Source organism: Puma concolor, chromosome C1 (genome assembly GCF_028749965.1).
Source record: "Puma concolor isolate L17-30 chromosome C1, mPumCon1.1.hap2, whole genome shotgun sequence".
Taxonomy (NCBI): Eukaryota; Metazoa; Chordata; class Mammalia; order Carnivora; family Felidae; genus Puma; species Puma concolor.
The window spans coordinates 134,642,562-134,667,292 of record NC_141674.1 but is presented as its reverse complement, the minus strand read 5'-3'; the positions used below and the strand labels follow the sequence as shown (position 1 = coordinate 134,667,292).

Sequence of the window (24,731 nt, the reverse complement as noted above, 5' to 3'; positions counted from 1 at the left end):
TCTATGGACATTTTAATAAATGGGCCTCTTTTGTTGGCACTTTTCCTATTGATCAGTAAGGTCTATGCACTGTCTCTGATATTGAGTGGGTTTGGATTTACTGTGAACATGAGGGAAAAGCAAGAGTGAATGCATGAACATAGTACAATACTTGCTGTATATCCTTAGTTTGAAATGGGTTCTTATACAGCAATACTAATTGAAATGGAATGTGGTACTTTGAAGTGGGAGTGAAGTCATAAAACAAAAAAGAAATGCAAAACAAAACTCAAAAATCAAGGATATAAAGCAAGGGGCACCTGGGTGGCTCAGTCGGTTAAGCATGAGACTTCAGCTCAGGTCATGGTCTCATAGGTTCATGAGTTTGAGCCCCGTACTGGGTGAGCTCCAGCCCCATTCCCATTGAGCTTGAGCCCCTCATCATATCGAGTGAGCTCAGCTCTGCTTTGAGATTATCTCTGTCTCCCTCTCTCTGTGTCCCTTGTGGGATTCTCTCTCTCTTTCTCTCCCTCTCTGTCCCTTGTTCACTCGCGCGTGCACTCTCTTTCTCTCAAAAAATAAATAAAAATAATAATAAAATAAAATAAAACACAAAAGCCAACATTGAAAACATACGTTGTTAGCCTTGGAACTGGGTCATGGAAGACGCTTGAATAGGCCTTGAGGAGGCTGTTGGGAAGGCTTAAAATTAAGTAAGGAAGCTGTTATTAGAACCTGGAGGAAAACAGATTCCTTGTTACATACTGATGAGGAATTAAGCAAAACTGGCACCTGCAGTAATATGGAAAATAGACAAAGTAACTAATGACATGAGAGATCCAGCTAAGGAGATTTTTAGGCAACATGTTCAAAGTCAATTATATTCTGAAACTGTGCATCATAAAATGAGAATACAGAAAGATGAAATAGAGAGAACTTAACTTAGTTTTTCAGGTAGAACATAGAGAAAATATGAGAATCAGGATTTTTCTGGTTTCAAAATATAAGAACTCACCCCCAGTGCAGATCCTCCAAGAAGCAGATGTCAAAATAGGATTAGACTGCAATAGATTTATGGTGGGGGAGGGGTGGTGGTGGTGGAAATAGCTGTGAGGGAAAAAGAGAAGGGAGCCTAGGGAGGGAGGGAGAGGTGGTAGACTGTCATGCAGGCATGACACCTATAAAGGAGAGAGGAAAGGAAAGAAGACTGCATATGCAGAAGCAGAATCTTAAGACTATAGTGAAGTTCTAAGAAATTTTAGCCAGGCCAAAGTTGCTGCGAATTAAGATTGTGGTACAAAAATGCTGGTACCAACAGATGGCGGTCATCTGTCAATTAGAATCCCCGCAGCAGGAAATATGGGTTTTGCACTTTCTTAGCAACCACAGTTCACTGCTTACACTGCACAGTATACTTCTCTAGACTTTCCAGGAGCACTTCTCTGTGGTTCCCTGGGACCTCTTCTACTGAGAGTAAACTTAGAAGGGGAGATGAACTATAGCTCCCGCCATAGTGGCCTATCTTGGAGCCATCAAGAAGAGTCCTCTCCCTTCTCCACTACCCATCCTAAACAACTCCCACTCTCAGAATTTTCTTGGCTGCTTTGGTGGCCCACTAGTGACTAAACCTTAATTTCTGAGAAGCTGAACCCTTGGTAGTCCTATCCTTATCAAATCCAGGTGGTTACATATGCCCATTCACAGTTGCGATGGAACAAAGGAAGGCCAGGAAGTACCCAAGTCCGTCACCTGCATTCCGCATATATCTATGTCCTCATTGAGTAAAAAGTAATTATTGCAGTGACTGGGTGGCTTAGTTGGTTAAATATCTGACTCTTGGTTTGGGCTAAGGTCATGATCTCATGGTTTGTGGGTTGTAGCCCCAAGTCGGGCTCTATGGGGGTTCTCTCTGTCCCTCTCTCTTTGCCCCTCCCCTGCTTGTGTGTGCTCTCTCTCTCTCTCTCTCAAAATAAATAAATAAACTTATAAAAAGTAATTATTGAATAAAACCCGATTATTCTTAGAAATACTCTTTTACCTACTGGTCTCTAGATATAAAATATCCCAAGTGTTGTCAAATGCCCCATGGTACACTCCCATCTTTTTAAGTGTTTGCTCTAACTCTATGCTTTCACTGTGTTTTTAGAAGACTACTTCTGCATTCTACCTATCCATCTATTCTGGAGAGTGTGCCATGTGACAAAGCCAGTGGATCCTATGGTCATAAGCCTACTCTAGCATCTCTATTGCTATGAAGTATGTCCCCAGGCCAGATGTTCCCCTGTATGGCATCCCATAAGCATTTGAATAATGTTGTTAACTCACACTTTTCTAGAAGGAAATGCAAACCCATATTCATAATAAGTCTATATACCTATGATGATGAACCATTGGCCTTTTCAGGATCAAAATGGCCTAATGCAGCTGATTTGCTTTCAAGTGCATGGTTTGTCTCCATGAGGAAATAGTGCCATATTGGCAACTAGGCATTGATTTCTTTCTTTTTTTTTTTTTTTTAATTTTTTTTTTCAATGTTTATTTATTTTTGGGACAGAGAGAGACACAGCATGAACGGGGGAGGGGCAGAGAGAGAGGGAGACACAGAATCGGAAACAAGCTCCAGGCCCTGAGCCATCAGCCCAGAGCCTGACGCGGGGCTCGAACTCCCGGACCGCGAGATCGTGACCTGGTTGAAGTCGGACGCTTAACCGACTGCGCCACCCAGGCGCCCCCAGGCATTGATTTCTATCACTGATAAATTAGACGTTCGAAGGCAGCAGTCGCTAGATTACCTTGGTAAGTGGGAATCGGTGTTTTTGATCCTATATGTAGTTTTTATCTTTGCTACCATAACAATTCCCATCATGAGCACATCATGAGCACTACATCATTGTAGTTCTAGAGTGCATGGTGATGAAGGTTGGCTGTTGTCAACTGGCCAACTCATTTGGTGTCTTGTTTCTTCATTGTCATTTCCATGGTGGTAAGCATTAACATGTGGTATAAAAATCTCCAAATTCTGTGACTGAGCTAACTTGTTCATGAACTAAAGTGGGATTTTTTTCTTTTTCAGTTAGTCTTACAAGATCCCCCATACGGAAGCCATAGTGAAAGCTGGAGCAAGGTGCTATTGAAAATATGAAGGGTGACATGAGGATGTGGACTTCCCACTCATGCAGCTTATTTATGTCCTCTGTTTGTGTTTTGTTCCAAGCCTGGATATTCTGCTTCTGAATCTGTCCACCTCTGACTTGGTGAGTCTAATAGAATCCAACTCATAATAGGAAGTTCCAAATTCACCGTCAATTTATGCTCCAAAGTCAAGCATTTTATCTCTATCATAATAAGTAACACATACAACAAGAACTGCTTCTCAGATGGGGTATAATTCTCTACCAGAAATGGCATCACTTTTTCCCATACTTCCAGGGGTCTGAAATTTTATACTTTCACTCAGACTTACCATGAGCTTTATCCCACATTTTTCCCACTGCTGATGCCTCCAACACTACAGTGTCTGTCAGATTTTATACTCCAACTATGGTGACCAGCCACATTGGTTTCTCTAAGGCTTTCTTGGTTTTAGCATTGAAAGTCTCATGTCCCAGGCCAGGAACACTGAGATAGCTGGTCACACTACAAGTAACAAAAATGTTTGCTTGCAGGCCCCACAAAAAGCTAGTCTTCCATGTTATTCTGTAGATGGGGTGAAGAAGTATTCTTAAGTGTAATAGATGTTGTCTCCAGAACTCTAAGGGGCTTATTACCATACGCTGTGTGGTAGAGCACACAAGATGCAAGAAAGCATATTTTATTTTGAAGGAAATACCTGGCATGTGTCTGAGGACAAAATTTCACTGAAGAGGTAGGTATCTGAATTCTGTAGCTGTTATGTCTCAGCTTCTGAAGCTCATGTGACTTTACCTGGCCTGTAGGCTGCCAGCCACCTCTTACTCATTTTGTCGACCAGTATGGCATAATCAATGTAATGATCTGTGTAATATTCTTTGGGATGTCTAGGCATAAGTATTATCTTCGGACTATAGTATGGCAGAAAGTAAGAATATTAACATAGTCCTGAGGTGAACTGTAAATGAATGTTGTTATCTAACTGACATGAATGCAAACTGTTTGATAGCCTTTTCTAATCTGAAACTAATACAGTTGTCAAATTAGTGGTCACATGCAGAGTACCTGAACTCTTGCTAATTTGTTGATGCAATGATATCACATCTGGCGCAGCAGCTGTCCTTGGTTAAGCCTTCAGTAGTCTACAGTCATTATTCAGAATCCATCAAGTTTTTGGAGTGGTCATACTGGTGAATTAAATGGAGGTTATATATAATAAGACCATCACCCTTGCATTCTTTTTTTTCAACGTTTATTTATTTTTGGGACAGAGAGAGACAGAGCATGAACGGGGGAGGGGCAGAGAGAGAGGGAGACACAGAATCGGAAACAGGCTCCAGGCTCCGAGCCATCAGCCCAGAGCCTGACGTGGGGCTCGAACTCACGGACCGCAAGATCGTGACCTGGCTGAAGTCGGACGCTTAACCGACTGCGCCACCCAGGCGCCCCGTATCACCCTTGCATTCTTTTGGTCTTTAGTTTTAAACTCTATTCATTCCAGGATATGATACTGTTTTTTATTTACTCTCGTAAAGGTCAGGAGTTGGGGGTAGTTTCAGAGTTTTCTACCTGGCCTCCACTGTGAAATTCTTACTTTCAGTATTATGTGTGTAAGTTATTCTAAGAAACAGACAGAAAGAAGGGATTAAATATGCAAGAGATTTACTCAAGTAAATACTGTGAGGGGAAAGAGTGGGGAAGCCATAGGAGATGGGAAAAAAAAAAAATCTGATTGTGATGCAGGTCTGTCCACTGTGAAGGAGAGAGAGAAAAAGTATTGGAGAGGCAGAGTACCCAACTATAGTGCAGTCCTAAGAAATTTCTGCTGGGCAGATAAGGGGTCGTCAAGCCAAAGTCCCCCATTAGGAGAGTATTTCCTCTTACAGGAATATGCTTAATTTAGTACCCTTGCCACACTTAGTCACTGAGAACAGCCCATGGGAAACATGGCCATATTACTTACATAGTAGATTCTGTGTGTCACAGCTGGGATTATCTGTCAATGAGCTTCACCTGGCAAGACATCTGAGTGGCATGTTTTTATGGCTACCACACCCACTACCACCAGCTGAGTATTTCCAAGTACTGAAAGGCCTCAAGGCAAATCCAGGATACCATCAGCAAAATATGGTTTCAGGCTAAAAATTAAGCAATGGATGACTATAACATACTTTGTAACACTTCTGAAAGATTTAAGGTGTGCAGCATAAACACTTTCAGTGTATAAAAAGTCTCTCTTAGGCTTGTTTTGTTGAACACCAAGGGTTCTAAGACTCATAGGGATTTTTGTCATAGCACCTTTACAGGGAGCACAAGAAAGAAAAATTAGTAGGTGTGGCTTTTGTCTAATGCAGTAAATGATAAATCAGCACACAAGAAAAAAACCATATAAAATTAAAAAAAAATTAGAGCAGCTTAGATGGAAAGAGACAGAGACAGGGAAAAAAAAAAAGGCTCTGAACCCCTCTTCCCCTATTTTTCCAGGCAGGACTTAGGTTGAAACAGCTGCACAGGTGCACGTATGGGTTGCCTTTCACAGGACAGAGGACAGAACAAGAACCCGAAGGGAGCTCATAGTCATGGAGAATTCCATAACCATGGGCCAGGAGATAGGACTGGGCTGTAATCTAGAAATTGGCAACTCCTACTGGCTGAATCTTAGAAAAGCTATGGGACAGTGACTGCTGTGTACTTCCTGTCCTTCTCATGTCCATCTCTGAGTAGGAATGCCATTTGCAGTTACCCTATGCCTACCTTACTATTGTACTTGGGTGTGTGAAACAAGATAGCACATTTCTTTAGTTCACCAGCTTTAAGACCAAGAAAAACTAAACTCAAGGACTATACTAGAGGGATCACACTGAGGAGCATCATCCATACCTGGACTGTATTTAGATGACAGAATCTTGGCTCAATTTTGAACCTAGTCCCATAAAGAGTTTAGGCATTTTGAAAGTCTTGACAGAGCCTGATTCTATTTTTCATATGTGATAAATATAAATAATTTGTGGCCAGATGAAATTTTGTTGGCTTTTTAAAATCATGGTAAATTACTTCAGCCTCCTTCCATGAGAGGTCATTTTATGTCCCCTTGCCATGATTATGGGTAAGGTGTGCATTTGCTTCAAGTAACAGAGCCCAGCAGAAGTGGTCCTATGTGACTAGGATTAGTTTATGAAAACTCATGTGGCTTCTTCCACATTCTCATGCTCATTCATATCACATTCTTTCTTGGAACCCAGCCATTATATTATGAGAATATCAAGCCACATAGAAAGTTTCTTGTAGGTGTTCCAATTGACAGATCCAGTTATGCCTATCCTTTGAGTCATCCTATCCCTGGTATAAGAAAGGCCTGAGAAGAAAGCTCTAGATGATTCCAGTCCCCTGCTGTTCAAATATTCCCAGGTAAGCCCCGACACTGTGAAGCAGTGTTCTGTCCTATTTCTTGGCTTACAGAATCCTGAAGTGTAATAAAATAGTGTTATTTTCTACTCCCAGTTTTGAGTGGTTTGTTTCACAGCAGTAGTAACTAGGATGTCATCCAATATTCCTTATTGGAAAAGCTGAAAACAAAAAAGGTTAGGGGAGCTTGGGTAGCTCAGTCAACTGAGTGTCTGACTGTTGATTTTAGTTCAGGTCATGATCTCAGGGTTGTGGGATCAAGCCCCACATGAGGCTTCATGCTGAGCATGGAGCCTGCTTGGGATTCTCATTCTCTCTCCCTCTGCACCTTTCCCCCACTCTCTCTCTCTAAAATAATAATAATAATAATAATAACAACAACAATAATAAAAATATATCTATAATACAATAAAAAACAAAAAAATTAAGTTCAAAATAAGTCTCTACCTTAAAGACTCTCTTCCATATTTCAAATCAGTTATTTGTTTTTTCCCCCAAATATTTGCAACTACAGCACTTATAGGAGTCCCTAAATCACATACTTCTCCTAAACCATATTCTTGACTTTGGAATTTGAAAGATACACCTACAACAATGTTACTAGAAAGTTTATAATCCCCAAAGAGTATATTTTGGGATGAAAAACAATATTTAATAATTAATCTTGAGTCATTATTAAATAATTATTGATTTGACAATATTTCATCTTTAGGAAAAGGAGAAAAAAGGATATTTATGTTGTTAGAATATATTTAGAAATATAAATATCCACTGCATATTTTAAAATTCTAAAAAGCCAAAAAGCAAAGTTCAGTATATGAAACACATGTATCTCCTCACAGAAGTGGAAGTATTTACATGTGGAAAAACAGAGTGAACAGGGAGAGAGAAGTGAGGAGGGATGAGAAGGGAACCATATGAAGTATGGAAACAGGGAAATTTTGCATGTTTCTATGGACCATATTTTCTAAAATTACAGAATGTGAAACTAGAATGCCATGTGATTTCTTATTCATCAATTAAAATTTAGTCAATTTCACTCTAGTAGGCATTTTCTTTTGAGCGGCAATATTTCTAGAGCTTAATGTGCCATTTGGGTTCTCAGAAGGGCCTTTGAACAGCCTGTGGTGATAGAACAGACCTTCACTCAGTGAAATCTTGCTAACAGCCGAGAGCAGAACATTGCATTTTGTACCCTTAAGATAATATAATTGTTGGGATGCAGTTACTCTTTCATCTTATAGTGATAATCAATCAATGATTGACAAGTCTAATTAGAAGCCTTGGTACATACGGCATAATAGCACTTTCTAACAACGTTGTAGCCTGGAAAATCTTTTTAGCAATGCTATAATAAAAACATAATATTTTATAGATAATTCAATTTACATTGCTGCCATTATTGTTTGGAGATATGAAAAGGTTTTATTGGGGTAGAAGAATACTATCTTTCTAAGTACAAATATACCACTCTAATGGTTTTATGGTGTCTCCCAAGACCTCAGTATTTCTGCTCTAAAGGTTTGATGATTTTTCAATTTGGCAAAGATGGATTATTGTATGTGTACATTATCTTCAGAACATAGTGTATTTCAGGTGCATAGATATATTTTTTGATGAAAAACTTTCCCCCTCCTCTTCCCAACTGAGGTAATTCATAATGGGATACAGTAATCAGAAGAGAAATGGCATCTGTTAAAAAATATGGTGCTTGGTCACAATGTCAAGATAAAATACCATATTTTGTTAGGCACTGAAAATATCTAGAAAAATCAGTGCTCATTTCTTTCTATAATATGACATGTGTTAAGAAGTCTCTGAACAGATTTTTTCACATTGAAATATCTTCAAAAATGTTAAACTTCAAACTGGATAATTACACTGTATATTTGTCTTTTAGCATTTCAATTAGGATCTGTTAATCTTGAACTTGTGTTACTTACTTTGTATGCAGAAGGAAAAAGTGGAATTACAGGAAGTATTAAACCATTCTTTTTGTTCTAGATAAAATGATATAATAATGCACAAAGTGCTTTCCTTCACTTTTCTGATATTTCTTTTAGAAAATGAGGCTTTCCATCATACAGAAAGTGATAAATTACTGAGAAGACATACTATTCTTTCTTGCAGTATGTAGACTGCATCAGACATGGATTTTCCTGAGATGCCAAAGGAAAAGACAGCATAAAAAATACAATTATAATTTTGCTCCAAATATCCCAATACAGTAGTTTGAATTTAAATGCCTCCTTAGACATTCTATAATTTAGCAAACACACATTTTCAAAATAAAATTTAAAACCGAAAGGTACATGCAATATCTGGAAAAGCACCAAAAAACAGTTGTTAGCAATATGTGGATATAAAGGAGACTTGGGGATCCCTGCTTCAAAGGGATCAAGTGTAAAATACCACAGAACAAGTACAACTCAGCAATTCATTTTTTAAAGATGATTTTTAGATATTATGTAAAGTATGTATGTAAAGCTCTGTGCTGACAGCTCAGAGCCTGGAGTCTGCTTCGGATTCTGTGTCTCCCTCTCTCTCTGCCCCTCCCTGGCTCGTGCTCTGTCTGTCTGTCTCTCTCAAAATAAATAAACATTAAAAATTTTTTTAAAAAAGAATGAAAAGAAGTCACTCCTTGTTTTAGAAATATTTTAAAAGATTAGGGAAATTAACTTGAGATACATACTATAATATAGCTATATATTGTTTGGAATTTTCCATTGAACATAATTTTTATAATCTCTTTATTTGCTATTATGACTTTACATTTTTAATAATATTTTTCTAGGCTCTGTAAGAGCCTGAGCTTAAAGAAAATAAACTTCAAAAATTTTAGGGTATGTTTTCAGAACTAGAAGGACCTCCTAGATATTCACAATATTTACTTTGTCTCCATCATCCTGTTAGATATTCCAGCCCTTACATGAGTGTCAACTATACGCTCCATTCGTCATCAGTATCATCATCAGTAATCACATGCTGCAATCGGTATTCATTCACTGACCTCCAAAAGAGACTAGGTATAGGTAAGATTTATTTAGAAATATCATACTGCAAACTTAATTGAGAAGATAATTATTTATTGGAGATGCTTTTGTTCTATTTACTCCTTCTCAACTAATTTACTTTTTTTTTCTCTTATACTTTATAATACAACTTGCTACCTCCGCCTGAATTTGCACAGTACACAGGCTTATTTAAAACAAAATAGTTTTGGATCCAATATCTTAGTTTAACCTCATAAAAATTTAAAGCAAGTAAATTAGAGTACATATTTTACCATGGAGGAAATGATGTGTGTTAGCTCATACACCTAGTTATGCCAGAGATAAAAGTGGAGACAGTTTCTTGATTTCTGGCCCATGTCTTTTCACTGGACTATAGTACTATCTATATCTATATCTATAACTATATCTACATCTACATCTATATCTATATCTACATCTACATCTATCTATCTACATCTATATCTATCTATCTATCTGTCTATCTATCTATCTATCTATCTATCTATCTATCTATCTATCTAAATTAATGTGCACTGCTTACCTTATAGTCAAGTAAAGCAAGAAAAAGAGGCAAGTGTCCAGATACTATGAGACTTAATGTCATTTTCTAACTTATCTTGACTTCCAGCAGTACTTTACAATTTTAATTTGAGGTCCTAAACCTAAACCTAAAAAGAGAGAGAGAGAGAGAGAGAGAGAGAGAGAAAGAGAGAAGGATAAAGAGAGAGAGAGAGAGAGAGAGAGAGAGAGAGAGAGACGGAGAGAGAAACATATTAATTCTATGTCTGATTAAGTTAAAAGAAAGCTGAAAAACAATATCAACAAAACTGGACATGGCTTTACTGTTTAAACTACCTTTTCAAAAAGTGGAGAAAACAAAGTATAATATAAGCCCCCAATTTTATTTTAGTAGGTATAAAGAGAAAACACTTAGCCTAATAAAGTATATCATATAGAAGCAGTCCTAAAGGGTTTCAGCACATATAATCAAGATTCTTTTAGGAGGAAATATCTCATTGGTTTAAGAAAACGGTAAGAAATTACATTTTCAAGAAGATTTTTTCCATATGTGCTTGTAATAAAGGGTGCTCTTATTAGTTTGACATCTTTTTAAATTAGCCAACATGTTATAATTCCCTCTGTTTGTGTACAGTGAGATTTCATCTCTTTAACAAAAAAAAAAAAAATCAAAGATTGTCCATATCATAAATAAAATACTCTGAAACAGATTGGAAAGGAATATGCCAAATATCCAGTCTGCTTTTCTGAGTTCATTGATGAAACTACACTATATCTGAGCATAAACCATAAGCATTAAATGCCCAATGCCATACCTGGCACATCTCAATTCCTCACATATGCTGTCTTCTCAGCAATGTTCCCTTACCAAATACTAACTTGGAGAACTATAAAGGACATCCATTACACTAAACACCTTAAAAAAACTCCAAAAACCCAGCAAAACAATCAATAAACAAAAACCACTCCAAAGAGCCCATGGTGTCTGAATGAAAGGGTAACTAAATTTAATTTTGAAATTATTTGAACATTGAGATACATTGGGTGTTTCAAGGGAAAACTGAGAAGAACCATTACTGATAATACTCTTCAACCGTATATAATTAAATAAATCATTAATTTTCTATTTAAACTGCATTTCTTACAGCAACCATCTAATAAATATGACTCTATTAGACTCAAATATTATTGAAGACAATTAAATCCTGTCTGGATACAAACTGCTGCCTACAACTTTTCATATACAAGTTGAAACTGTTCACTTAATGGGAAATTATGCTGAAACAGAAATCTTTAGGGGGTAAATGTCAGAGAAGCAAAGTTTCAGGATGAAATAAAACTAAAAGCAAGGGTTCCAAAGGCTTCATTTTGATCTGTATAATTTAAAATGGGGGCACCTGGGTGGCTCAGTTGGTTGAGCATCTGACTTTGGCTCAGGTCATGATCTTGCAGTTCGTGGGTTCAAGCCCCACATCAGGCTCTGTGCTGATAGCTCAGAGCCTGGAGCCTGCTTCGGATTCTGTGTCTCCCTCTCTCTCTGCCCCTCCCCCACTCATGCTCTGTCTCTGTCTCTCTCTCTCTCTCTGTCAAAAATAAATCAAAAACATTAAAAAAATTTTTAATGGGACAAGCTGATATTATAGGTAAACAAAAGTGAGTAAGACATAGTCTTTGATCTTTAGAAGTTATGGTCTAATGGGCTGTTGGAAACATATGATTATAAAGTATTTCTAACATAAGAAAGAATAATTGTGTTATGAGGAAAGTAAAAATGTAGTCCTCTGAGAAGTCAGAGGGATAAATGATATCTATGTACTGAAGCTCTGGAAGACTGTATTGAGGAGGTGATGTTTAAATGGCCTTCTATGGATGCCTGGATGGCTCAGTCATTTGAGCAACCGACTCTTGATTTTGGCTTAGATCATGATTCCAGGGTTGTGGGATTGAGCCCTGCATTGGGCTTGGAGCTTGCTGAGCATGGAGCCTGTCTCCTTGTGCCCCTCTTCCCTGCTTGCACGCTCTCTCTCTCTCTCCAAAATAGAATAAAAATAAATAAGTAAAAATAAATAGCCTTGTAGAGTGATAGAAATTTTAGTAGGCAAGAGATTGGAAGGGAAATTATTCTAGGAAAAAGATAGGAATGAGAAAATTTAAAAAAAGTGTAGAGTTATTTAAGAGAGCCATGAGGGATATATTAAGGAGATTAGTGAAGTATTGAATGTTCTTCAATGTTCAAGTATGGTTTTTAAAAAAATTTTATTCATTAATTCAGTAGACAATGGGTGACCCTGTGAAAATGAATAATATTATTTGAGCTATACTTTAAGAAAATGAATCTTCTGGTAAAGGAGACAATTTATTGGATACTCTAATTCAGGGACTATTACAACTTTCTAGGGAGGACATAGTGATGTTTCTTACCAGAGTGATAACATTAGGAGTGGAAATCAAAGGATGTTACAGCAGTTACAGAAAAATAGAAAGTAAGTCTTACCTTGAAGGGAAAAGAGACGTAAGGAAGAAAGGAGACAAAGGAAAAAGAAATATAACTTTGAGGGTGTTAGTTAATTGGGATGATGGCATAGATGTATTTTAAGTAATCTGCGAATAGACATGGAAAGTAGGCTGGGGCCAGAGGAGATTATAAATAGTAAATTCTTTAATAAAAGGGCAGCTGGGTGCCTAGAATGTGTCTCGGGGGAGACTGAAAAGGGGTGTTAGTGTTAATAAGATACGAATATAACTCATACATCCCTCCTTCCTTGCTATTCAAGGATGAGACTAGCCTAGCCCTCATCTTTAGTCTGTGCAAATATCACTGTACCTCAGGAAATTAAATTTCTCATTGAAAATAAATACATTGACACTTCGATGTATCAGAGATATTTTTTATATATTTGATTAGCATGAACGAATTTTTATGCCAGAGAGGGTCTGGTCTGATCATTTTCTGAAATACTGAGTTCTTGAAATTCCTCAGATGAGGACCAGATTCATACTTGAATAGTAAGGAGGGAGGGTTGCATAAATTGTGTTCATATCCTATTAACAACTTTGCATTTCAAATTCTAAGTTAATTTTTGTGTTCAAGAAAAGCTTGGGCAAAATTCATCTATTCTAAGATGACAAGGGCTTTCGGGAAATAGAGATATGGTAAGAAAAACTGTAAATCTCTACATATTTCACTTTTCCAATCTGTGCAAAGGAAAGTAATAATAGTATCTACCTTGTGGAGATACGAATGGTAAATCAGATTATACATGAAATTATTGAGAACAGTGTCCAGCACATGATAAGTAGCACAATTCGTGTTGACTATGATGATGATTTAGATGAAGGCGAAAAAAGTGACAATAGAAAGAAAAGTAGAAGAACAATGAAAAGAAGATGCAGTTTTCAAAGAGACTAGGTCCAGAAGATAGAACATTTTTAAATGAGCTATTTGATGGAAAGTTCAATATTCCCCCTTATTTTCTCTTCTGGAAAATGATTTATCCTACAGAATTTTAGTTCATTGTAGTGTGTTTTAAGATTTGCCTACTTGTTTGTTTCCCACAGAATATTAATATCCATGTGAAAGTGAAAGAATTCACACCTCAGAAATAAAGCCTATTCAAAACAAAATTGCAATAACATAAATAAGAACAAAATAGGCATTATTGCGATGTGCACATTTCACATGATGGAAAACAATAGAAATTTTAGCTGACCACATTTTACTTATGTTATTTAAATCCTATATATTAGATTAGGATAGTGCATTTGAAAACTGACTCTGAGTTGCATTTAAGAATTTTTATTATCTTGGCCAGCTACACATGTTAACACATTTTATAATGAAGTTATTTTATAACAGCTTTCAAAAAAACAGACCAAAAAAATAATAATAAGCTGCCAACCTTCAAAAGGAGATAGCAATCCATGAGTGAAATGTTTTGCTTTTCCCCTTAATCTAAATGGGCTGCTCAATAACTTGGTATTAAAAGTCAGTTCTAACTTTGGTCTAAGTACCAACTTTTTCAATTTTATGGTTATCTATAAACCTGGATTTAGTATGTGACTCTTTCCCAAAAGCTATAATTTTGGACTTACTGTAATTAAATTTAAGTTCTTATCTACTAGAAAGGATGGTAAAATATCTTTCAAATATGTGAAGGGTCAGGTCTTCAGAAGGTTGTGGGCAAGGGTGGTGAGGGTATCTATGATAAGAGCTCACATTTTCTTTCACCTCAGGAGTAATACTTACAGGATAATAACTATTCACATTTAGTTCACTGAAGGGAACCATTAACTGTTGGTGTATTCAAGTAACTAGCAAAAGCCAATTTTAAATCAAATTAAATTGATGGATGCTTGTGGCATATTGACATTTGGGGCCATGACTGTAAAGTTCCTGAGGGTTAATTGTTCTTTGCTTTCAACCCATAGTGCAATGTCATCAATTAGCAGAGAATTAATAAGTGCTAATTGAATTGAACAGTTAAAAAAAGTGAAGACATTAGAATCAAAGTATAAAATATAGAATTTTAGAATAGATAGATAATGTAGATTTAGATAATTTAACCTTAAGCCCCTTTATATTCTGAGACAATATGTAGTCTCTAAATTCTCAAATAGCAATAGACAAAGAGTTTTGTATATTGTTGTTAGTGGGCAACATAAGAAGGGGAAATCTAAGGATACACTGATTAAAATGAAGTAGGAAGCAAATATATATACAAAACGATGAAACAAAAAATAATAAAATAATGGATTCAAAGTGAAGTCAAGGGATAAATCAGTGAGTTCATGTGGCACAAAATAAATTTGTATCAAAAATAGGTAGATTCTCAAGAAGATATAAAAGTATGACATTTTTCTGTTAAAGACTATAGATAAAGGAGTGACATAGTACCTGGCACTGACATATGTGGGACACTTCACTGAAATACTCTAAACATAAAAGCAGCCTATGATTTTGAAGAGAGAATCATTTTGGGGACTGAAACTCTGGAGTCTCAAAAATTTACAATTGTGGAAATAGGAGTTTAAGAAATAGCTTGATAGTAATCAATACAATGAAGCTACTAGACAAGCAAGGGACAAAAAGATATAGACAAGAGGCTTTTCCGCAAAAACATTTTCATCTCCAGAGGGTCTTAATTTCTCTATGAGGTGAACATGGAATGTGTCTATGTTCAGCTCTTTCTTCTACATTGGAGATGGGAGTCCAATAGCGTATGATGCAAATTCAATCCTATATGCTTTATCTTCAACTTTAACTTAATTTTCTTGGTATAAACTGTGAAAATATGATTCTTGACCAAACTTTTTTGATCAATTTTAATGATTTTTGCAAATTCAGTAGGAATTAAAGAGAATTTGGAGCCACAAAATGACAGATTGCGATGCATGTCCTGTGCAAATTCTCATAGCTAGATACAGGGAGGCAAAATGGTACAGCCAGAAATATCAAGGGAAGAATGACAAATATGGCTTCACATGCCGAGATTCGAAGGCATGAGAAATTAAGTTAGATATGGAAAATTTATATGCCAGTTTCCCTCTGTTCTTTTCCATTTTCTGGATCTAATATAATCTCTAGATTTGGCCCCTTATTCACATAATTTAAAATAATTTAAAATAATAAGTAATGATTTGAAAAAAAACATGTTTATATCTTCACTTCCAAGTATATTTTTAACTGAAAAGGTAAAGGAATCAGAAGTCTATATCCTCTAAAAACATCACATTTAGGATTAGATTTGATTCTATTCATTTTTAGATTAGATTATACAGACTGCATTAAAGAAGAAAATGAGGACACAAAATGTCTTTAAGGACAATGTCTATCTACAGTTTCAAAATCACTTAAAAATGGAAGTGCATTTCATTGTTAAAACTTATATGGTATGTTAAATATTTATTCTTGGCTTTTCAATTTTAGATTAAGTGTGCTACTACATATTTGCAAAAAACAAACAACAACAACAAAAACCAGAAAACAAATGTACCAACATTATAGCTGGATATTTTATTTTCTAAAAATAAATTATAGAAGAATCAAATTCTAGCAACGGGAATCAGTCGTTAGCATTCTGATTTGTTTTAAGATGCTCCCATGACTACAGCATGCAAAGAAATTTGAGAATCGCTGCATAAAATGATTTGGCCAAAGTCTCGCTGTTTCAAAACCTGAGGGAGACTACAGCTTCCCTACATCCAGAACATTACTTGTTCTGATGACTCTACCACAATTACCTATCTTTTTTTTTAGATCACAATACAATGGACATAATAGGTGTGATTCATCGTGTAATCAAGAATGGAAAATTAACAGTAAATTGAGGTCCAGATGCAAAGAAACTGGCTTGTTTTCTGTGTTTACACTGTGATTGTCAGTGACCATTATCTGCTGGGTCCAAGTAATACTGGAAATAGCTTCTTCAGGTCAGTAATATCAGCCAAAATAATGAAATAGTAGCCGTGTCAGGAAGCAACCTCACCTGACTCCTCTATTAGTTGGGAGAGAATATAAAGTGACCTGCCCTCTCTAACATGATCTTAGACCAATTATTATAGTGCATTGTTCTCAAAAGGCCAAGATATCTTAAACCAATGCCCATCGATAAAAGCTTTTCCCATAAACTCCTCCTATTAATTAAATCAAATGTAGCTTTTAAATTGATGAGATTGCAAAGATAAGTTATTCCTTAGGTTTAGTATATTTATCAATAAAATAATGTAAAACAAAACTATGAGTAAGAATACTAAAACATTTAGGAAAAGAATTGTGCTCTCCAATTTCAGTTGTCCCTGTGCGTTACTATAATTTAAAGAATAGAGTTACTGAGGAAAAATTTAAAAACAAGCAAAAGAAAACAAAATAAAACCCTGAACAGTTAGTGAATATCCAAAGTATAAAATGTGGTTTCATGTCATGTCTATTTTGGCTTTTACTGTATAAAATGATCCTGAAAGTGAGCTTATGGAAAATAAAGGGTCATTAAACTAATATCGAAGACTCTAAATAAAAAGGTCTACTATTGCCTTAGAAAAAGTGAGATTTATATATTGATGCATTTAAAATATGTGGCCTATTTTCAGCATAAACTTAGAAGAAATTGTAGAACCTGAGAAGCCAAAACATACATTTCTGTTGCTTCCAAAAATTAACATTAATCCACTTTTATATGCTGGTTTCAAAAAACAAAGATATAAAAGATAAAATAAGTTATTTTACCTATATTAACTTTGAGACACCCTTAAATCCAATGTGTAGTTAGGATTGAATTCCTAATACTTATATATAGTAATTCTAAATGTTCCTTGGAAAATTCTGATGCCTACCAATATTTATTTAACAATGACAAAGAAGCACTTAACAATATTTTTGAAGCTTTGTGCCATTCAGAAGTTGCTTTCAATTTCCAGAAGGACATGTTATAAATGGAGTTACTTTCACAAAGCCCTTGAGTAGAGTGTTTCATTAGAACTGAATTTCAGACAGACAGTTTTATTTATCTGGAAAACTAACAGAAAGTACCTCTGAATTTAATGTAGGTCAAAAAGCACCAGCTATCTCCTAAAGATATTTTAAATTAATTACATAAAAATAAGAGCTCAGGAAAAAGTATAGTTAAATCAGGGTAAAATTCCTTCAGTTAGAGGGTTCATATTTCAAATTATATCTTGATACCTATGATATTAGCACATCTATATAAGGTCTGTAGAAAAATTTAATTTTTATTTTAAAATTTTAATGTTACTTCTGAAAAGCAAAGAACACACTTTAGTAGTGAAAAAACCTGAAAACTAATCTTATTAATCAATCACATTGTCTCCGGTGTGCATCACTAAAAGCACTAGCATGTCACCAAACATTGAACTCAGTTACGGACACATATGTGGAAAGACAAAATACATGTTGAAATCAAACAGATGTAGAGTCACCTCTTGATGCCACCTCTCACAAAATGGGCAGTCGTGAGACAGCTCATAATAAATGGTAGTCATATATGTATTAACTCCGGCACCTGGGTGGCTCAGTCAGTGAAGCCTTGAACTCTTGATTTCAGCTGAAGTCATAATGTCATATGGTTTGGTTTCTGAGATTGAGCCCTGAGTCAGTCTCTGCACTGACAGTGTGGGTCCTGCTGGGGATTCTCCATCTCTCTCTCTCTCTCTTTGCCCCTCCCCTGCTTTCTCTCTCTGTCCCTCAAAATAAATAAATAAACATTTTTTAAAAATTTGCATTAGCTCTTAATATTTCATTCACTCAAAATATCCTTGTTCAGAACAAGACTCACTGGGTGTGCAGCTATAAATAGAACAAGATATAATCTCTGCCCTCATGGGGCTTTCAATCTAGTGGATGTTTCTTATAATTTTTATCTCATGTTTTATTGATACATTCTGAAATTCCCTTGGTTTTTAGGATTATACACCCTATTTCCAAATTATATAACATTGCTGGTTACTAGTCTCAGCAGAAACCACCTGGATTTGGGGTAGCAAACTAAAGGCAGAGACCAGTTTGGCTTACAACATTTTATTTAGTTTTAGTCTGTGCTTCCCAGGACATCATAGGAGTAGATGAGGTACCACTTTCAGCTCAACTCAAAAAGATTTACAGAAAGGTCTCTCTTCTCATTCCTTGTTCTAACTCCTTGGCCTAGTTTCTACAATCCTCAATAATTATTTAAATAAAAATATTTAGAATATTTTCTTTCCTGCAAGCAGTTTTCATTTAGATGCCACTTTACTTGTCATCTTTGGCTGGGGTTACCTAGGTTCAAATCAGAATAATAATTTTATCAATTTGATTAAATTATAAGTTAATATGTTATTATTATTAATGTAATAACAGATTAATATTAAAGTATATAGTAATAGCTATTCAATTCTCCCTACCTGCCAGACACCAGATTAAGGAATTTATATTGTATCACTTTGTTTAGTCTTGGTAACTACTGGATGAAGTATTATTTTTATCTTTTGCAATTAAAACACTGAGGCTAAGAAATGTTAAAAAAAAAATTACTAAAAATCCACCAATTAGTAGGATGATTAAAACTTGAACCCAGAACATCTCTCACTGGTTTGCACTGCATTCTTATTTCCTGATTCTATCCTGGCTCTAGATTTGTCTTTCTCCCTTAACATCCACTCTTTCATCAAGGCCAGACAGTTCTCTAAGTTTTCATTTATTTTTTAATTCCATCACTTCTCTTGTGCCATCACAGTCACCATCTTCACACAGGTTTCATCAGCATATGACTTTACTTCTCTGTCTCACTTACCCATCCTTCAAATCATGGCTAATGTTAGTCATCCTATAATCCCCACTTGGTATAGGCCCCTCCCATCCACTCTGCAAGATTCTTCATTCTTAAATGCTTTTTGATGACCCTTCCGGCTTCACTCCTGCCTATATATACTTTAGTGTATCTCCATGATGGGAATCCTTTCCTGATCTTATGATAACTGTGAAAACAATGTACAACTTAGAGCTGATGGTATTCAATTCACGAATAATCCTATGGGGGAAGAAACTACAGTGCAAGAGTCTGTATCTAGCAGGGTGAAATCAGTGCAGGTATAGAGTTAGTGGCATTTCAGATAGAACTTGATGACTAGATACACTATTAACTTGTATCTAGGCCCAGAGATGTGGCCAAATAGAGTATGTGAAAGTAATTTGACAGTCATATCTTTCCCCCTAGGGAGTGTGTAATTTATTTTAGAGCAAAGTCCTTGCTCTAGTCTTCATTTTCAGATTCTTAGTATCCATTCAAATATTAAGGCTATAGTAGGCTCTCTATAAAGTTTTTTTTTTAACAAATCTCCAATAAAATGAAATTGATATCATGCTGAAAATTACTAGAAATGTGCACATTAGAAATTATCTCTATAAAAATCATCAAATTGTCAATGGTAAGTCAATTAGCATGGGTAATAATGATTTGTGCCCTGTACCAATCTCATAAAATGGAAAGAAAAGTTTGTATTCTACCCAAGTACAGGACTTTTCAGTCTCAAAATAATAGTCCTTTGACATGAGAATTTAAATAAACTAAAAAATTAATCTTAAAAGTTCAGAACTAAAGGCAAGGACATTTTCTCTGCCAATATATATTACAAAAGAGGTAGAATTAGAAACTCCTTTTAACAATGATATTTTAAATACAATTTACCAGAAATAGAAGTGAATGAAAAAAAATGTGGGTATCCATATACTGTTGTATAGAACATTTCAATTTTATTTCCTGCTTTCTACTTATTAGAAATTGACCATCATTGTTACAGATAAATGAATCATTTACATTAGTCAAAAACAGACCCTTTGCTAAAATTTTGACCAGGAATATTTTTCTAGAGAACTAAAATTAAAAATTAAGCATAGGCATATATTTCTTTTATTTAAATTTCTTAATATTAGCTGTAATTAAGGACAAAATTAATAAATAGAATTGCTTTCTGCCTTTCTACATTTTTTCAGCAAGTCTCCAAGTGTACCTGGAATATTAAAAAGCTAAAATAGTTCCTTTATTTTCAATTTCCTTGTAGAAATACCACTTTTCTTACTACCTTAGGAGTTAGCATCTTAGGCATGCCGAGTTCTCAAAAAACTTAAGTGGTAATCACAGATACAAATGAACTAAAGCTCATTCACTACTTTCTATGATTATCTCTAGTATATAAGTTAGTCAGGAGAATTGAATAGTGCAGCTTCCTTACATATTGATGCCAATCAAATACATCTTAGAATACAGAATCATCTTTATAAAATTATGTTATAATAAAAAACATTATTTTGTGCACAAGTAGGCATATTAAATAGGATTTTTACAATGTTGACACATTTTAGCTTAAGACATTTGAATTTTTCCCCCCAGAATTGGCAATATTTTATTTTATTAATTAATTTATTATTGTTTCAATGTTTTTACTTTTGAGAGGGAGAGAGAGAGACAGAGTGTGAGCAGGTGAGAGCAGAGAGAGAGGCTGACACAAACTGAAGCAGGCTTCAGGCTCTGAGCTGTCAGCACAGAGCCTGACACGGGGCTTAAACTCATGAACTATGAGATCATGTACCTGAGCAGAAGTCAGACGCTTAACCAACTGAGCCACCCAGGCATCCCTGAGAGTTGGCAATTTTAGAGATCCAATAGCCTTTATTCTTTATATCCCTGAAGGATGCAAGATGCAGGACAGTGCCTAAGAAGATGAAATACTAAGTTGTCATTATTATATGTAATAGAATATACCCATCAGAATGACCAGTTGACTCTGTTTATCCAAAGTTTATACAATAGATTAATATCATGATGACCTGTACTCCCAATTTAGCTTTGAAAACTAAATGCTAAGCATAAATTATTTTTAAGTGTACAGAACTGGAAAATGACCCAAAATAGTTCTTATTCTTGATGGTTGAAAATTAAGACTATTATCCTTCTCTGAAGAAATGGAGTTTAAAGGAGATATTAGGAGTCCCACAACAGGTGTCTGATTTTTTTTTTTTTTCTTTTTTGGAGATATACTTTGATGTTTTTGTCAATGGATTTTGATTCTTCCAAGCATAAATATCCTTTGATTACTTTAAAATTTCTTTGTTATATTAATGGGGCCTCCCAAATGCTACTTCATCCCAAATGATACTTCACACCAAAAAAAGAGAAAATAAAATCAATTAGAAAAATTATATCTCTATCTCTATCTATCTATCTATCTATCTATCTATCTATCTATCTATCATCTATCTATCTATCTAAATTTTCAGCAATCACATTCAGATTTACAGTGCATATTCTGGTACTGTTAAATTTGCACAATTTCCTTCTCTTGCAATATATTTTTATCAGATACTTTGTACCCAGTTGTACTCTTGTCTGAAACCTTCCGAAGTGTTATTGTTGCCAAGGAAACCATTTCCTTATTATCTGTGCATTCAGCACTGTCTCACTGTCTGGCTCATTTTTCTCTTTTTTTTTTTTTTTCACTCTTTCCATGACTCAACTGGAAATTTTATGTCATGTGTTAGTTAAAATAAAACACATTGCTTTCGTCCTCAGAGTACAATGCTCATTTAAAAGATGCAGAATGCATAATAAAATATTATTATTTTTTGTGTGAAAAAAAGAAGGAAACCAAAAAAAAGACTTTTTCATGCTTTTTTTTTTCATGCTGAACGGTGTATGATGTCTTTGTTTTGATCTCCCAGCTATATATGAGTGCTATGAAAGTCTGAAACAAGTGCTCTTTGAGTAATTTTTAGCCCTGACTCTCTGCATATAGTGTAAGAAGGAAGACACAATAGTGTAGGAAAGGTGACAGAAACATGAAAGAGAACTTGGAAATGGTAAACTGGTTTAAGGTCAAATGTTTTGTGAATACTTGTTGCCTGTTTAGTCTCTGACACCTTTCTCCACTCCCTAATTCTTAATTTGTATGCATATAATAAAATGTCTTTAATTGTTAATTAGAAAAAATGTATAGAGCTAAAAGAAAAATCCACAGTAACAGTGGGGAATTTTAACAAATGGCTTTCAGAACAATGAAAAAGAAAAAGAAGACAAAATAATCACTGAAGCTATGGATCTTACATGCATTCGATTTGTTTGTTTTGTTTTTTTTTTTTGTTTGTTTTACTTAAATTTCTATCATAAATATTTATCAAATACCTGCTGTGTTCTAGGTAATATTTTCAGCTCTGTATTTAGTAATAAAATGATCAGGAACATAGACAACTACCTTGATTACATTAGGTTTCCATTCTATTGAAGAAAGATGAGAGATAAACAAATAAACAATTTACCAAATAAGATAATTTCAGATGATAAATGCTATGAAGAAATTAAGATAAAGTGACATGACAGTAAACAAGTATGTGGTGGTGGGCTACTGAATATATAAAATTCAGGAAATAATTCTCTGAGGAGATAACATTTAAGCAGAGATGTTATGAATGTGGAAAATGAGCTAGACATCTTTAAGACAGACTACACTAAATATAAATGAGTAGGTATTTGAAAGCTTACATGAACACATTTTATGAATATGATCATGGAATATTGGAGATATTACTCTAATGCAGCTGTCACACCATCTTACCTATGACCTCTTCCCTGCCAATCTCCCACAAACCTAGGACGAACCACTATTTCCTTATTGTTGTTTTGTTTGCTAGGACAGAAGTGGATGCACACATACTCAGTAGACACTGACTCTATATGCTATAGAGATATTTTATGTCTCCAGAGCTATAAAGACTTATGCTTTTGAGGGGAAATTTACTACTAGCTTCTGCTTCGGTGTGATTAGGCTAAGCATAGCTGTATGCAACATGGAAATTTGGATGGCTAACCACGTCCCTTCTGAATCAATATGTCTTCCCTGTTTTTAGTTCTCTTATTCTTCACTGCTAAATAAGCCTGTAAACCTTCGTTGCTTCTAGTTGTAGCTTCTCTTTAGTTATTCCTGTATTATTTGGTGTTGATAAAGTTTATAGGTAAGTTATAGAAAGTTATAGAGAAGTTATAGGAATTCCTGACCTGTGCCTCTCCCTCCATTTTTTGAAATGTATATAAGATGAAGTTTCTACCTGAGATGAAGTCAACTAATACTTAAGGAACTCAATGTTTTGGGAAAGAAATATTCAGGTCATACCAAGGGTCAAGTCAAAACATCAATATTTTTTAAAAGTGGCTGTCGTTTTAAAGTGGCCACTTCTTAAAAGTGGCTTTTGATAGTGATGAGGTTTTGGAGTGGTGGGCATCCAGAGCCAATGGCCAAGAAAGAACTCTTGAGACATGTTTGGTGCAAAAAGGTGATTTTATTAAAGTATGGGGACAGGACCTGTGGCAGAAAGAGCTGCCCTGGGACCATGAGGAGAGACTGGTTATATACTTGGGAGTTGGGGGAGGTAAAGTTAAGGGCAAGTTTCCATAGGGATTTTCATATGCTAAAGAAGATTCACAGGATACTAAAGGCCTAGCTATTGTCAAGCTAAGGTTGTTTTTCCCTCTAGCAAAGCATTAACATTAAGACAGTAGGGAGTTCCTGGAGAAATGTTTTAGTCTGCCAGCCTCAAGTTATTTCTCAACGTGTTATCTGCCATTTCCTTCTGCCTTTATTTCCCACCTTGAATCTGTTTTTTTTTGTTTTTTATAGGTGTTCTCTACATTTTTATGAGAAATGAACAGCACTTTCCTTATAGAAAAAAAAGAGAAAATGTTAAAATTAGAAATGAAGAAATTATCCATGGAATTCTTACATTGCTAAAAGAGAGAAGGCAAGAGCAACAAGATAAAAACATAAATAAAAACAAACACCAAGAGGTTGATACAGGTGATGGTCGTCCACAATGTCTATTTCAGATGGCTGGTTTAACTGCTTTCCTAGGTTCTTGAGGTGAACACTTTCTCATGTAAAGGGAATGAATCCACGGTATGACTCAGACCCTATTGTCTTCTTGCTCTCTGCTCTGTTTTCCCTCAATAGCACTTGGTTGAGAAGACTGACCTTTCAAAAGTTTTATCAGCAAAACTACACACTTTGATTCTTTGGCATAGTGAACTGAACAACAGCTGTCCCTCAAGTTTAGCATAGGTTCTTTTGTAGCAGGATTCTCACACAGACATATGGGACACTGAGGCTCTTCTTTCCAGGAAGCAGCTTTATTGTGCCAGCATAGGCTTAGCA

The 24,731-nt window shown here is 35.4% G+C and overlaps 1 long non-coding RNA gene across 2 annotated transcripts in view; it reads left to right on the top strand.

Moving 5' to 3' along the window:
- Positions 1 to 24,372, top strand: part of LOC147578448 (uncharacterized) — a 58,816-nt gene extending 34,444 nt beyond the window's left edge. Inside the window, exons 2-4 of one of the 2 annotated variants that reach the window (XR_015254278.1) lie at positions 3,053 to 3,233; positions 9,427 to 9,545; positions 24,201 to 24,372. This is a non-coding gene — a long non-coding RNA (uncharacterized LOC147578448). The remainder of the gene's footprint in view (positions 1 to 3,052; positions 3,234 to 9,426; positions 9,546 to 24,200) is intronic. The other variant, XR_015254279.1, reaches the window with a different exon arrangement.
- Positions 24,373 to 24,731: the final 359 nt, after the last annotated feature.